We start from the raw sequence: 11,781 nt of genomic DNA, 5'->3' as shown, positions 1-11,781 counted from the left end.
AAAATTATTTACCGTCCACGCTTGTAAATTCAGTAAAACATTTTATCGTTAAACATCGACAAATTCCCATCTCTACGTCGGCGAGATGAAAGCAGGCGGTCGATAAAAGCCGCTAACTAATTGAGCATCACTGAGTTTCACTAATTACTCGAGTAATCCACTATACAGTTGCTCGTTACTGGTTAACTATTAGTTGCGCCAGCGGTCATGATATCATTCAATTATATTTTCAGTTTTTATTATTTTGCAAGTATAATTCATTTTCGCCTTAAATAGAAGCCGCCTTTTCTTGTTATATAACTCCCTGACATATGCAGCTGCAATAAATGCTTCCAAGATTCACTAGTTAAATCTCCACTCTTGAGTCTTGGTCGTTGTTCTGTTGCCTACCTTGCCGGGAACTACACAATCTAATTTCGTCACCCCCTTTCAAACAACGCTCAGCTAGAAGCATGCTGGAGTGGACTCCTTCGTTATCGACATCCCCAGATGGTGCAGCATCTGGGGATGGCACGATTTGGTTCGTTGTTCCTTATAAAAACAGGAAAGCAGTGGAACCTCCTCCTCCTTCCTTAGATAGTATCATATGGGTTCATTTAAGCTGCGACTTCGGTATCTCATGGACATGTGTGCCTTCCAATAGGCCGCATCTCATTTAACATCATGTTGAATTGTGGCCAAAGATCTTTCCAGTTCTATATAAAAAAAAACATGCACTGCCCGCTTCAAAACCCGGTCATAGACTAATATGTTAATGTTAAACTCTAGCTTCTAGGGTGAAGGACTTTATCGTGATCTGGTCTTATTGGAAAATTTAATATCTGGTACGGAAGCCTGATCACCTGCTTGACTGTAGTTATATTACCTGCTTTTATATAGCCCAGACATACAACGACACCTATTTAAGCCTCGACTTGTTTAAGCTTTCGAGGAATATGCTTAAAAGGAGTAATAACAATCTCCATAGCGTTGCCTCAATCATGGGCAACACATACACACCCTCACGTACATACCTCCACTTTCACACAACACAGCAGAATTACGTAATACTTAGTTTACCAAATAGTTTATAAATATTTAATAATTTTTATCCATTGTTTCTTTTCATAAATGTTTGTCTATATATTCTGTATGCCATCTTTGGCTTTAGTTTTATTGATTCAGACTTACGATAGCCTTCATATATCCAAAATTAAATGTGTATTAACAGAACACATGTAACAATACAGCTGAAGAGGAAGTGTTACATGCCCTGACCGACTGTCCAAGTTATGGATACGTCAGGTACAACAATGAAGAAGCTACGGGAATAAAATTAACAGAGACAAACTTAAAAGAAATAATATTAAACAATCTCTGGAATTTGCTGTAAATGTCATGAAAAAGTTGTCAAAGCTAGAAAATATAAATATGTGTACAAAAAACAGACAACTCAGAGACTTGCAATTTGATACATGAATAAACAAGAAATTCAATAAGGTAGGTATTTTTAATTAATTAAGGTAGTTTTAGTTGTTTTTCTACCCTGAAAGAAATATTGTATACATCTGCCATATTCAACGTCAGCATTAAGGCACAGAGAGTTTATTTAATAACATCGCGATGTCTTTCAAATCATCAAACGTCTGTCGATATGCCTTCCGGTTTTGTCCGTGTTTTTATGCCCGGACGCGTGTCCACCTCGTGAATAATTCAAGCGTCCGGCTGTCCGTACATTTGTATGTATTTATACAATCAATGATAACAATATGTTCAGGGTAATTGGCGTTTAAGAATCCATAATAACTTTTTGATATTAGAATTCTATGTTTATATGTATTAATCAATTATAAATGTTCTTTCTTGAAAAGCGCCCTGTACGTTTTTTGGCTGATACCACGAGAGCTTTACGTCTTATTCTAAAGTACCCTAATTATAACTAGATTATAATTTTGTTGGTCAAATTGCGCTACCGTATTTAATGTCGGATTTTAAAGGACCAATCAGGTTTTCGAACCCTAAACTTTTTCTGCAGCTATCATGCTTATAAATGCTTAAACAAATAGGCAGTATTATTGTTTTGCGTTTATCGCATTGAATAAATTAGTGCGTGACCAATGGGAAATCTTTGAAGTCAACTATTAAAGTTATTGTTAAGATTCCGAACATAATAGAAATGTCTTAAGCCTCATAATATTTTAATGTTGGCAATAAACTGTGATTGATCGTGTACCTACAGGTAATTAGTTTCCGGTCAACTATACGTTGCTGGTGCATGATTTATAAATCAAATGGTTTTACAACTGTAATTCCGGAGCTAATTATACATATACCGTCGTTCGACAACTAAGCGTTTTTTGGCAGTTTTTGCCGTGCACCACCTCTATGTGGAACCAGCTGCCGACTGAAGTATTTCAGAACAAGAAAAGAACGTACCGATTACCTATTTAAAGACCGGGAGCGCGCTTTGGAGCATTCTCGTTATGTCAATGTCCAAGTCCATGTTTGCCAAAAAAAAATAGTTAAACTTGAAATAAAATTAGTTTATGTATAGTTTATAGGTATTAAAACTATAACCTGTATATTCTTGAAATAAGGAACGTAAGACAAAAATTATTCTTCTTTTGGTGCCTCTCGATTACTGGATGTTGGCCAACAGTCTAGTGAAGTGTGTCTTGCCGTATGCCAGTTTCGGCAGCCACTTCCGCAGTCGCAATTCCCGTCTACTCCCTAACGTTACGAGGCCATGATTTCTTATACCAACACGCCTTTTACCCAGGATTTAAAACATTATGATTGGTTGGAGGAGGTGATGGCGGTCATGATTCAACACTTGGTCCAAGTACTTACTGATCTTTCCGTTGTTTAATGTTCCGGAGACCAAAATTATTTTTTTCTTTTAACATAACAGTAATTTTAATTCTTGAATGTGTGTAAGATAAATATAAGGTAAGGTATGTTGCACCTGGTATGGTGGTGGACTAATTCTAAGTAGTATATATATAGTACTCTACTATATATCTAACTTTTACTTATGTTAATTGTAAACGTTACTTGAGAACGTGTAAGTTGTCTTATATCAGTAAAAAGGAATTAACATACTATATATCTTCACTTAATATAGATAAACTTCCAGGTTAAGAAGTTGTGAGAAGCTATTAATCCACACATAATGAAGAGCAGGATCAAGTTTACGCGAACTTCCTCGCATGATAATTACGTAGGGAGGTTTTTCATCATTTCACGTGAGTAGGCACTTACTTTAGAAAGTATGAAAATACATGAGTAAAATATAATTATATTTTAAGTGTCAATTTAGTTTTAGTGGTATATCTGCATTTGTTTTATATCACGTTAGGTAAGGAAGCCCAGTCTTATGTGCCTTACAAATCCAAGCCAACACTTCAGAGTTAAGAGTTATTCAGCCCTGCGGCGAGATGGCGCTGCCGGTATCTAGGTTATTTATCTATACAGCAAATAAACTTGTGATATATATATATATATCTTCAGTGCATGTGTTCGTAATTAATCTCCTTAACGGCTGGGCAGATTTTTGTGTTTTAGTGGAGTCAAAAATGATTTACATTATAATATATAATCTAGATATTATTTAAAATTTATTTTTACATTTAATTACCACAGATACGCTACATAACTATACTTTTAACTTCTTAAAGGTATTTAAAATAATTAATTCGGTGTTAATAATTAATTGAAAATATGTTAATGCGAATGTTTCCGTATATTTTCGACAAGTAAATGAATTAAACAGTAATTTTAATAGGCAATTATATCTGGCAATTTAAGATACCTACAATATATACCTATAATACATTTTAATTGGATATTTTGAGATAATTTAAAGTATTTAAACGTTAACCTTCACATAGTTAAATGTTTTGTCACGGTTATACTTTTCAAAAGTCATACGTAACCGATAAGGACCACATTATGTAGGGGTTTTATCGTATTCCTATTCTCAATCACGACACTTTTAGTGAGTATCTTGGAGGTTTTCTCTTAACAGCCATGTCTTCTCACACGAACTGTTTTTCTTGCGTTAATGGAGGCTATATTAAGAACAGTGGAGGAAGCAAGCAGCTCTTCTTCTATCTTAAGGGAGGATTATCCACCAGTGTAACCATGACTATGTAAGTACGACTGGCTCGAAATCTAGAACTTGTATCCTTTGTGGTTGTAATACCTTTTAGCGCGTTTCAGTGTAATAATAACTAATAATGGTTGAATCACAAAGGTAAGATGCTCGCAATATCTTTACTTAGTATAGAAGTTGCTTCCAGCCGTCTAAAGTCATTAACAGAGTGTTTTTATGGCACAGGAGGAAACAAGGCGCCGGTCTAACGCCGGGAGGCTTGCGAGTTGCCGACTTTTGAAAAAGACACTTACGAATAACTTTGTAACTAAACATTTAGTGCACTTAGACTCTTTAAAGTAAGTTTTATCTTTGCACGGGAAAGTAAATGTACTAACCCAGGTGTTTTAAATGAAGTCTTTGAAAATATAGATACTGTCACAACCTGTGTGAATACATAGGACCCCTGCATAGTAGCCTATCACCTCGCGATCAGGCACATCTGTCCGAGGCCGAGAAGATAGGCAGCACGGGAGTGTCGAATCTTCCCTTTCCTAAAAGTGGTCTTTATTTGCTTAAACATGGTCTGGCGGGGTTGGTGTCTCCCGCCGGACCCCGGTGACAACTACTCCGGATTACACCTCATGATATTTATGGGCGAGTCGGAGCCACAACCTGTAGTTAGTCAACGAGTATAAGTGTCATATTTAAACATGATTAAATGTAACCATAATTTAGATTGTTGCAAGTTGAGTGAAAGATGACTTTGTTTGGGATGTTTGCTTAATTAGAAAGTTGAAACTTGTGGAAACTCTCGCAAATCGTGTGGGAAAATTGATGGGATTAGAAAATTCATGTAGATATAATCTACACGTTTCTGTAGCTTTAATAACGTTAGTATATACGTTTCAAAGGTCCACAACCACCATACCTCGTATATTAGCATAAATATACCCTACATACATACATACCCAATAATAATCATAATAATTAAAAAAATCGAAGAATTTTAAAAGTTCGGTCCATGTGGCAGTGTACCTTTAACGTTCCTCGCTGTATTTATGGGGTAAATTTAAAAATCATTAAAACCTATAATTAAAAATATTTTACCCTTTTAAAATTAAATAAAACATGTACAGTCATTACTATCTAAAGTTTTATTGCTAAAATATTTTTTAAAATAAAATCTTATACGCAAGAACGCTATCGAAGTGGCAATACGATATAAGATAATCCAGACGACAGGTAACTCGGACCACAATATAATAGTTAAATTTTTAATGAACAATTTTTTTAAATGCCCAGTACAAGGTGTAAACACTTGAACTCATAGACTGGCATAATTGAGGAAGTGGTTATGTACTTCTCAATTGTTCTGCGAAAGAATAATTAGATTTCCGTAGTTTCCCTTACACGCGATGGTTCATGTGTGACTTTTTCTTGGCAAACACATTTTTCATTTAACGTGGGAGAGCAGGTACTTATATCGTATCCAAGCGGGTCTTAAGAACGGAATTACGTTTATTTTATTAAACGGTCATTCAAAGTCATAGAACTTTACAAATGTAATTTATTGAACAGTGTTGGCCTAGTGGCTTCAGCGTGCGACTCTCAACCCTGTGCCGATCCTCGGCTGTGCATTCTTTGCTCGTGTTCATCCGCTCTTGTGAGGCGGACACCGGCCAGTTTGGGCAGAGCCCCTGCTGGAGGTGTGAATGTTTGCACTCTGCTGATGCAGGACGGCACTAGGGCGGGCGTACAGCCCTTGGTGTGGTGGAGCGAGGAGCGTTGGACTTGACTTTTCTCAATCGTTGGCCTGCTTCATCCGTTGTAAGGCGTGTCGGACGCATTTGCGGCTCGCGGTCCTGGCCTGCCGACGGCGAGATGACCTGCAGATAAAGCTGGGTTATCTGTCTTTGCCCAGGGTCTTGTCCGGTGGTGGTATCCAAGCGTAATATACAACCTTAGCAGGCTAAAATAACATTTTTCAATCACTACCTTGACAGCGAAGATTACGAAACTATATTCTAGCGTACTACAAGGATACTATAAGCGACGACGTTAGTAACACGCTAGACTATAGTTTTATTTTGATTAGGAGCTGAGCTCACTTTGATTCATGGTAATATTTAATTAAGAGTCGACCGAAAATATTTTTTTTCTGTTAAAATAATATTTTTTTAAACTAAAGGGTTTATTTTTTATGACGTTTTTACTGTGATTTAGTATAATACAACCAGATGGTTTGATTCTAAGAAATACATAGTTTTTAGGTTTAGTTTAATTTAGCCAAAATACACATTTTATTTATTGTTTATATTTTATTTTCTTTCGTAGTTTTTTCTGTGGACAGTTAATAATTAAAATATCTAGTTATCAATACAAATTAAGGCTTTGATCTCTGATACTATTTTTGCCATGATTTTTAATCTTTTTTTTCTTAATAAATGCTGATTTAAACAAAAAAAAACGACTTTTTATTGTTTTATTTTATTCATACTGGTTTTTATATTTGTCTATGACCTATGACCTACCTATATACCAGACATTAATACCTATAAATAATATTTATTGTCTGGTATATAACAATTATGATAGTTATGAATTCAACAGTGATGATTTAGTGGTTAAGGGACGCTCTTAGCCCTGAGGTCGTGTGGCCAATCCCCGTCGATGCACGAATGAATTTCTTTCAAGCATAACTTCTCTCACTAAGGATCTGATTCACAATGTACTAATAAGTTCTATATAAGTTCCAAATATAACAATTAATTACTTATTGGTATGATAAACACTATTGTTGCGTTTCACGACTGTCAGATAGCGCTAATAGCCACTTTATGTGTTCATCATAAGTTTTGAGTTCTATGAAACGCGATTTATGTGTTGAATAGCTACTTGGTACCTTATCCATACATTGTGAAACAGATCCTTAGTCTTGATATTATCAAAATTTTATTGTATAACGAGAACAAACAAAACTCATTGTAGCGTTTATCATCCAAGTAATACTATTACTTACACTTGTAGGTAAATAAAACTTTCGTGTATGTAAGGTATGTTTCGTGATCGTTGTTCTGATATGTGTTCATCCTTCTGTGCCTAAAACACGTCGCGAACTTTTTGAGTCTAAGACATGCCATTTCTTTACTATGTCTTTCTTCCACATACCTACATTTTTAAAAGCAGCAACATTTACTCGTGTGAGCTATTATGTCACGGTAAACAGATGTGTATTGCATCGTGCTAAGGTCAGTGTTTTTTCAAGAATGTACTCAACTGTGAAGAACGCCGTGGTGTTGTGCGCGCGCGCATGGGCGGAGTCTGTTTGATCTGACCGCGACACGCCCCCTACAATGGCTTTATTACATTATATGGCTTCAGAATTACTCAACATGATCTGGCTTAAGTTACATTGTTGTACTTGATAATGTGTCAAAGGCTCATTGCTTAAATATCATCCATATTTTACCGATTCCGAACCGATTCCTAATGAGGAAGTATGTTCTACACTTTTTTATACGCTCGTCACCTATTTTTTAAAATTCTTTTCGAAATCGTTGAACGAGCTTTTGAAGTCAGTAAATGGTGTTTGTAAGTAGTACCTAGGAATTAGTTTGATGTCCTTTTTTAGAAAAGAGGGAAAACAGGTAGATCCTCCAGACCTGCTGTTAAGTAATGCTCATGGTTGCTCTTCTTAAAGGACCATGTGAAATTGTGAATTGAATATTGAGTTGAAAAGCTTATCATAGCGGTGGTAAGGAACGTGTACTACAAAGAGAAGATGATGTTTTTCTCTTGACTCTTACAAATCATTGAATATTTAAGCCTAAATATAGAATTGGTTCTTTATAAACCAGCTGAAAAGCATTCTTCTTTCAATTTCTCATCAGATCCAGGGGCCATTTATTTAAAGAGATATTTATAATACGTCACAAAAGCTAAAAGTTTACAAAATTCGATGATACATAGTTTTTGGATCAATAATTTCGAGAACGTATCGCTCGCCAAATTACAATTGTATATTAATTATAAGTATCTATACTACATACCATAAAAATTATATTAAACTGTATATTTGCTAAAACGAAATAAATTTTAAATTGGTATTAATTGCGGGCATTTCCTTTCTTTTCATTAAGCTTGGTATAACATAAACAACAAATTTTAAACTAAAATTAAATACTTTAAACATATTAAACCAACTTTTAGATAAATATAAATAATCTAAGCTACGGTAACTCATTTCTGAGCGTCGTGGTCGGCAAGGAAGCATCTGGAGTGGACAATTTTCTTCCACCGGTTGCTGTCCAGCGCGACAACAGTGTGACAATATGGCATATTGACAGGACGGGACATTGCGTGATGACTACCACAACCAATTCTTTTCCATTCAGGTGCTTGGATACGACGGACGTATATATAAAACTTGCTAATTCGAAGTTAGCGTAAAAAAAGTTTCGAAATGATTTTGAATAAAATCATTAAACAAACATATAGAGGCAGCTTCCAACACATTCAAATAAGTGTGAAATGCTATTTACAGAAAATACCTTAACTATCTACATAATTATCATTCCTTGGTTATCTAAGGTGGTTAACTAGCAAATAAAACTGTCAGCGCCATAACTCAATTAGATCACAAATCACTGTATCGGTACTGATAACAGGCCTTTGATTTATGGTTAGTACATATTTTGACCGAGTTACATTCACTAACATACACCTTCATTGGTGGTTAACGCACATGGCGTGGGTCTAGGGTTTGATTTCCAGCGAAATAATTATATAATACGATTCCATAATCGAGCGTTATTTAACGCAGTTTTTGCTGCGCACCACCGCTATGTGGAACCAGCTGCCCACTGAAGTATTTCCGAACCAATTCGAATTCGTTCAAGAAAAGAGCGTACCAATTCTTAAACGGCAACGCACTCACTAGCCATCAGGCTTTGACAGTTTCCTGCCCGTTTGCCTCCAACACCCACAAAAAAGTGTTTCTATGAAAAAAAAACTTTGTTAAATCCATTGACACACAACGAATAGAGGAACTCAAGTAGCAAACCCTAAGGATATGAAATTATCACGAGGAAAGGAATGAAATCATCAAATTAGTATGTTGACAAGATTTTTGCGACCTCAGCAATTATCATTATATATCATACAGTTAACATAATGAATTATAGTGAAGAAATTTATAAACAATGAATTGGAAAGTGACAAATAACGACACAATATTTAGATAAAACGGTAGCTTTACCTAAAAATAAAATGCAGTTATTTTTAAGTAAGAATTCTTGTAACCAAGTAGGGTTACCAATACACAAATCTATATTTTCCGTTCCTTAATGCTTGAAAAACATTGTACTGATATTAAATGTACTAAAAAAATATTCTTACAGATTCGTAATCCATGTTATACAAAATATGTCTCGATATAGCATTAGACCTCATATATCATTATAAAGCAAGGTAGTGGTTGTTGCTGAAATTTATGTTCTTTTCTTTGTCCATTTGTTGTTTTATAGTCCATTTATCTTTCAATTAAGATATTATATATAAGATGTTATATTAAAAAAGAAACTTATTCGCTTCATAAAAAAACACTTAATACTACATATTTATATACTTAAAATCCAACATAGAAATAAATAAAGTCTTTACCTTCTTTGCCGTTTATTACACATATTTGGTAAAAAAAGCTTTTTTCTTTAGCAATATGTTTAACGTTCAGGTGTCTATTCTAACGCGAGTTTGCCTGATATCTAACTTACTATAAACTTAAAGAGATAGCTATAACCTGCTTGCAGTAATACTAATATGTTTCGTTTATGTCAAATTACCCCATCAATATTTTAAATTTTATTTAAGTATGGCAACCCTTAAGAGGCATCGACAATAGCCGATCCTATTCCAAACGTTATCGGCAACAGTGGCCATAAAATGTTAGTTTAATCACGGCGGCCGTCGGCACCTTCGCTATCGGAACACATTCTAGGGAAGTGTGCCTTTGTGGGGACATTCCGGTATCATTACCTCTCCTAGTTCTTATCTGATGGTTAGGTGACCACCCGAATGTCGGTTTTGGGATATTTTAAATGCTCTAGATTTTTATTAAACCAACAGTTGTCTTAGGTCATGGCCTAAATTCAAACCCCTTATAAAACTTAAAACATTCGTGAGTCTCAACAAGGCGTCGTTTATATTGATTTACAGAAGGTACACCTGTCTCTTTTCATCATTGGGTATACAAAATTTTACAGAAAGAGACGAAAGTACATTAGATTGACTAGTTTTTATGAATAAGCGTCAATTAAAAATCAGTATATCATTTGGCCTCTATGTAATGCAAATATATGTAGAATGTGTTTTACCCCTACCGAGCCTAGAGAATATTTTTAAGTAGGTATATATATACCTACTTAAAGGCTGTGGACTTTCTGACCCAAAAAGTTGGCGGGGTATGTCGGGCATCAGCGCCCGTCAACCCGTCAACAACAAAGGTTGTTGTTGTCTACTTACTTATGAGAAAAAACAAATAATCACGAACAGAAATCGCAAACAGACCTTAAAGGATGTAACGCCACTGGTTTTTAGATCATTCGAAAAGTTTGCAATTACAAAAAATAACAGAGTTAAAGAAACTTAACAAATATTGACAATTTTCGTTTTTCGGTAATGATTTTTAAAACGATTCCGACATTTGCTTCATAATTAATTGTAACTAAGCCTTCATCCCAAAACCTCAAAATCCCTGGCCCCATTATCTCGGTGGATCTTATATCGGCGCGGGCGTCTCAAAGAGTGTAGTCCAGTAGCGTCTAACAATTTAATACCTCTCATAAACCGCTTAAGAGCGATAATTTCTCTTATTGTCTCGATAAATTAGCTTAATTAGGGGATAAAAAATATCTAGTGTGCTCGTGGGTGGCCGAGGGATGGGGCCTAATTAGCAAATGTTGTCACCGTTAGATTATCATTGATAAAGGAGAGCGTTTTTAAAATACTTTATAAAGCGTATTATCCAGTCATTTTATTCAGTGCTGTACCTATATAAGCAGTGTATAGCGACATCTACAATTACCCTGAATTGTTCTAGTAAACTGACCACTAAATAATGATTCAATACAGAGGACTTCAGACCAGCCTGTGGCTCTATTGGTGTGGAAGAGGACACTTCACTATCCTTGTTCTGTGTCAACTTTAATGTGGTCATACGAGTAGTATGATCCTCTGGTACACATTGGATTAAGACATATTCGAAAAATCGCAAAAAAATAGTTTTATAGATTTAGGTTAATTGATATGCGCAACGGGAAAGAAATGTAAAAAGTAAGCCAATTACTTTTTACATTAATGCCATTCTCATATTACAAAGATTTAGTAATAACGAAAGTCCTAATAGCAAAAATATTTGTATCTTAATTAAATATTGAATATACAGGCACTTGTCCCATACAATGTTGTATAAATCCATAGTTAACAAGAAAATAATAAATATAAAATCCTTATTAATTTACCGAAAGCAAAATAAGTAAGGGGTAATAACTTTTGAATGACTTTCATATTTAAGTGGCATGAGAACGAAATTTATAATATTATAGACATTGTATTTAAACCACTTGTAGTATAGTACATATACTTATAGTGACATCTAGTATTGAATAGAAAATATAGACTAACAGCGATTGGTAACAGCGCCATCTAGC

This window comes from Pieris brassicae, chromosome 9, assembly GCF_905147105.1.
Source record: "Pieris brassicae chromosome 9, ilPieBrab1.1, whole genome shotgun sequence".
Classification (NCBI taxonomy): Eukaryota; Metazoa; Arthropoda; class Insecta; order Lepidoptera; family Pieridae; genus Pieris; species Pieris brassicae.
This window is presented reverse-complemented; position numbering follows the sequence as displayed.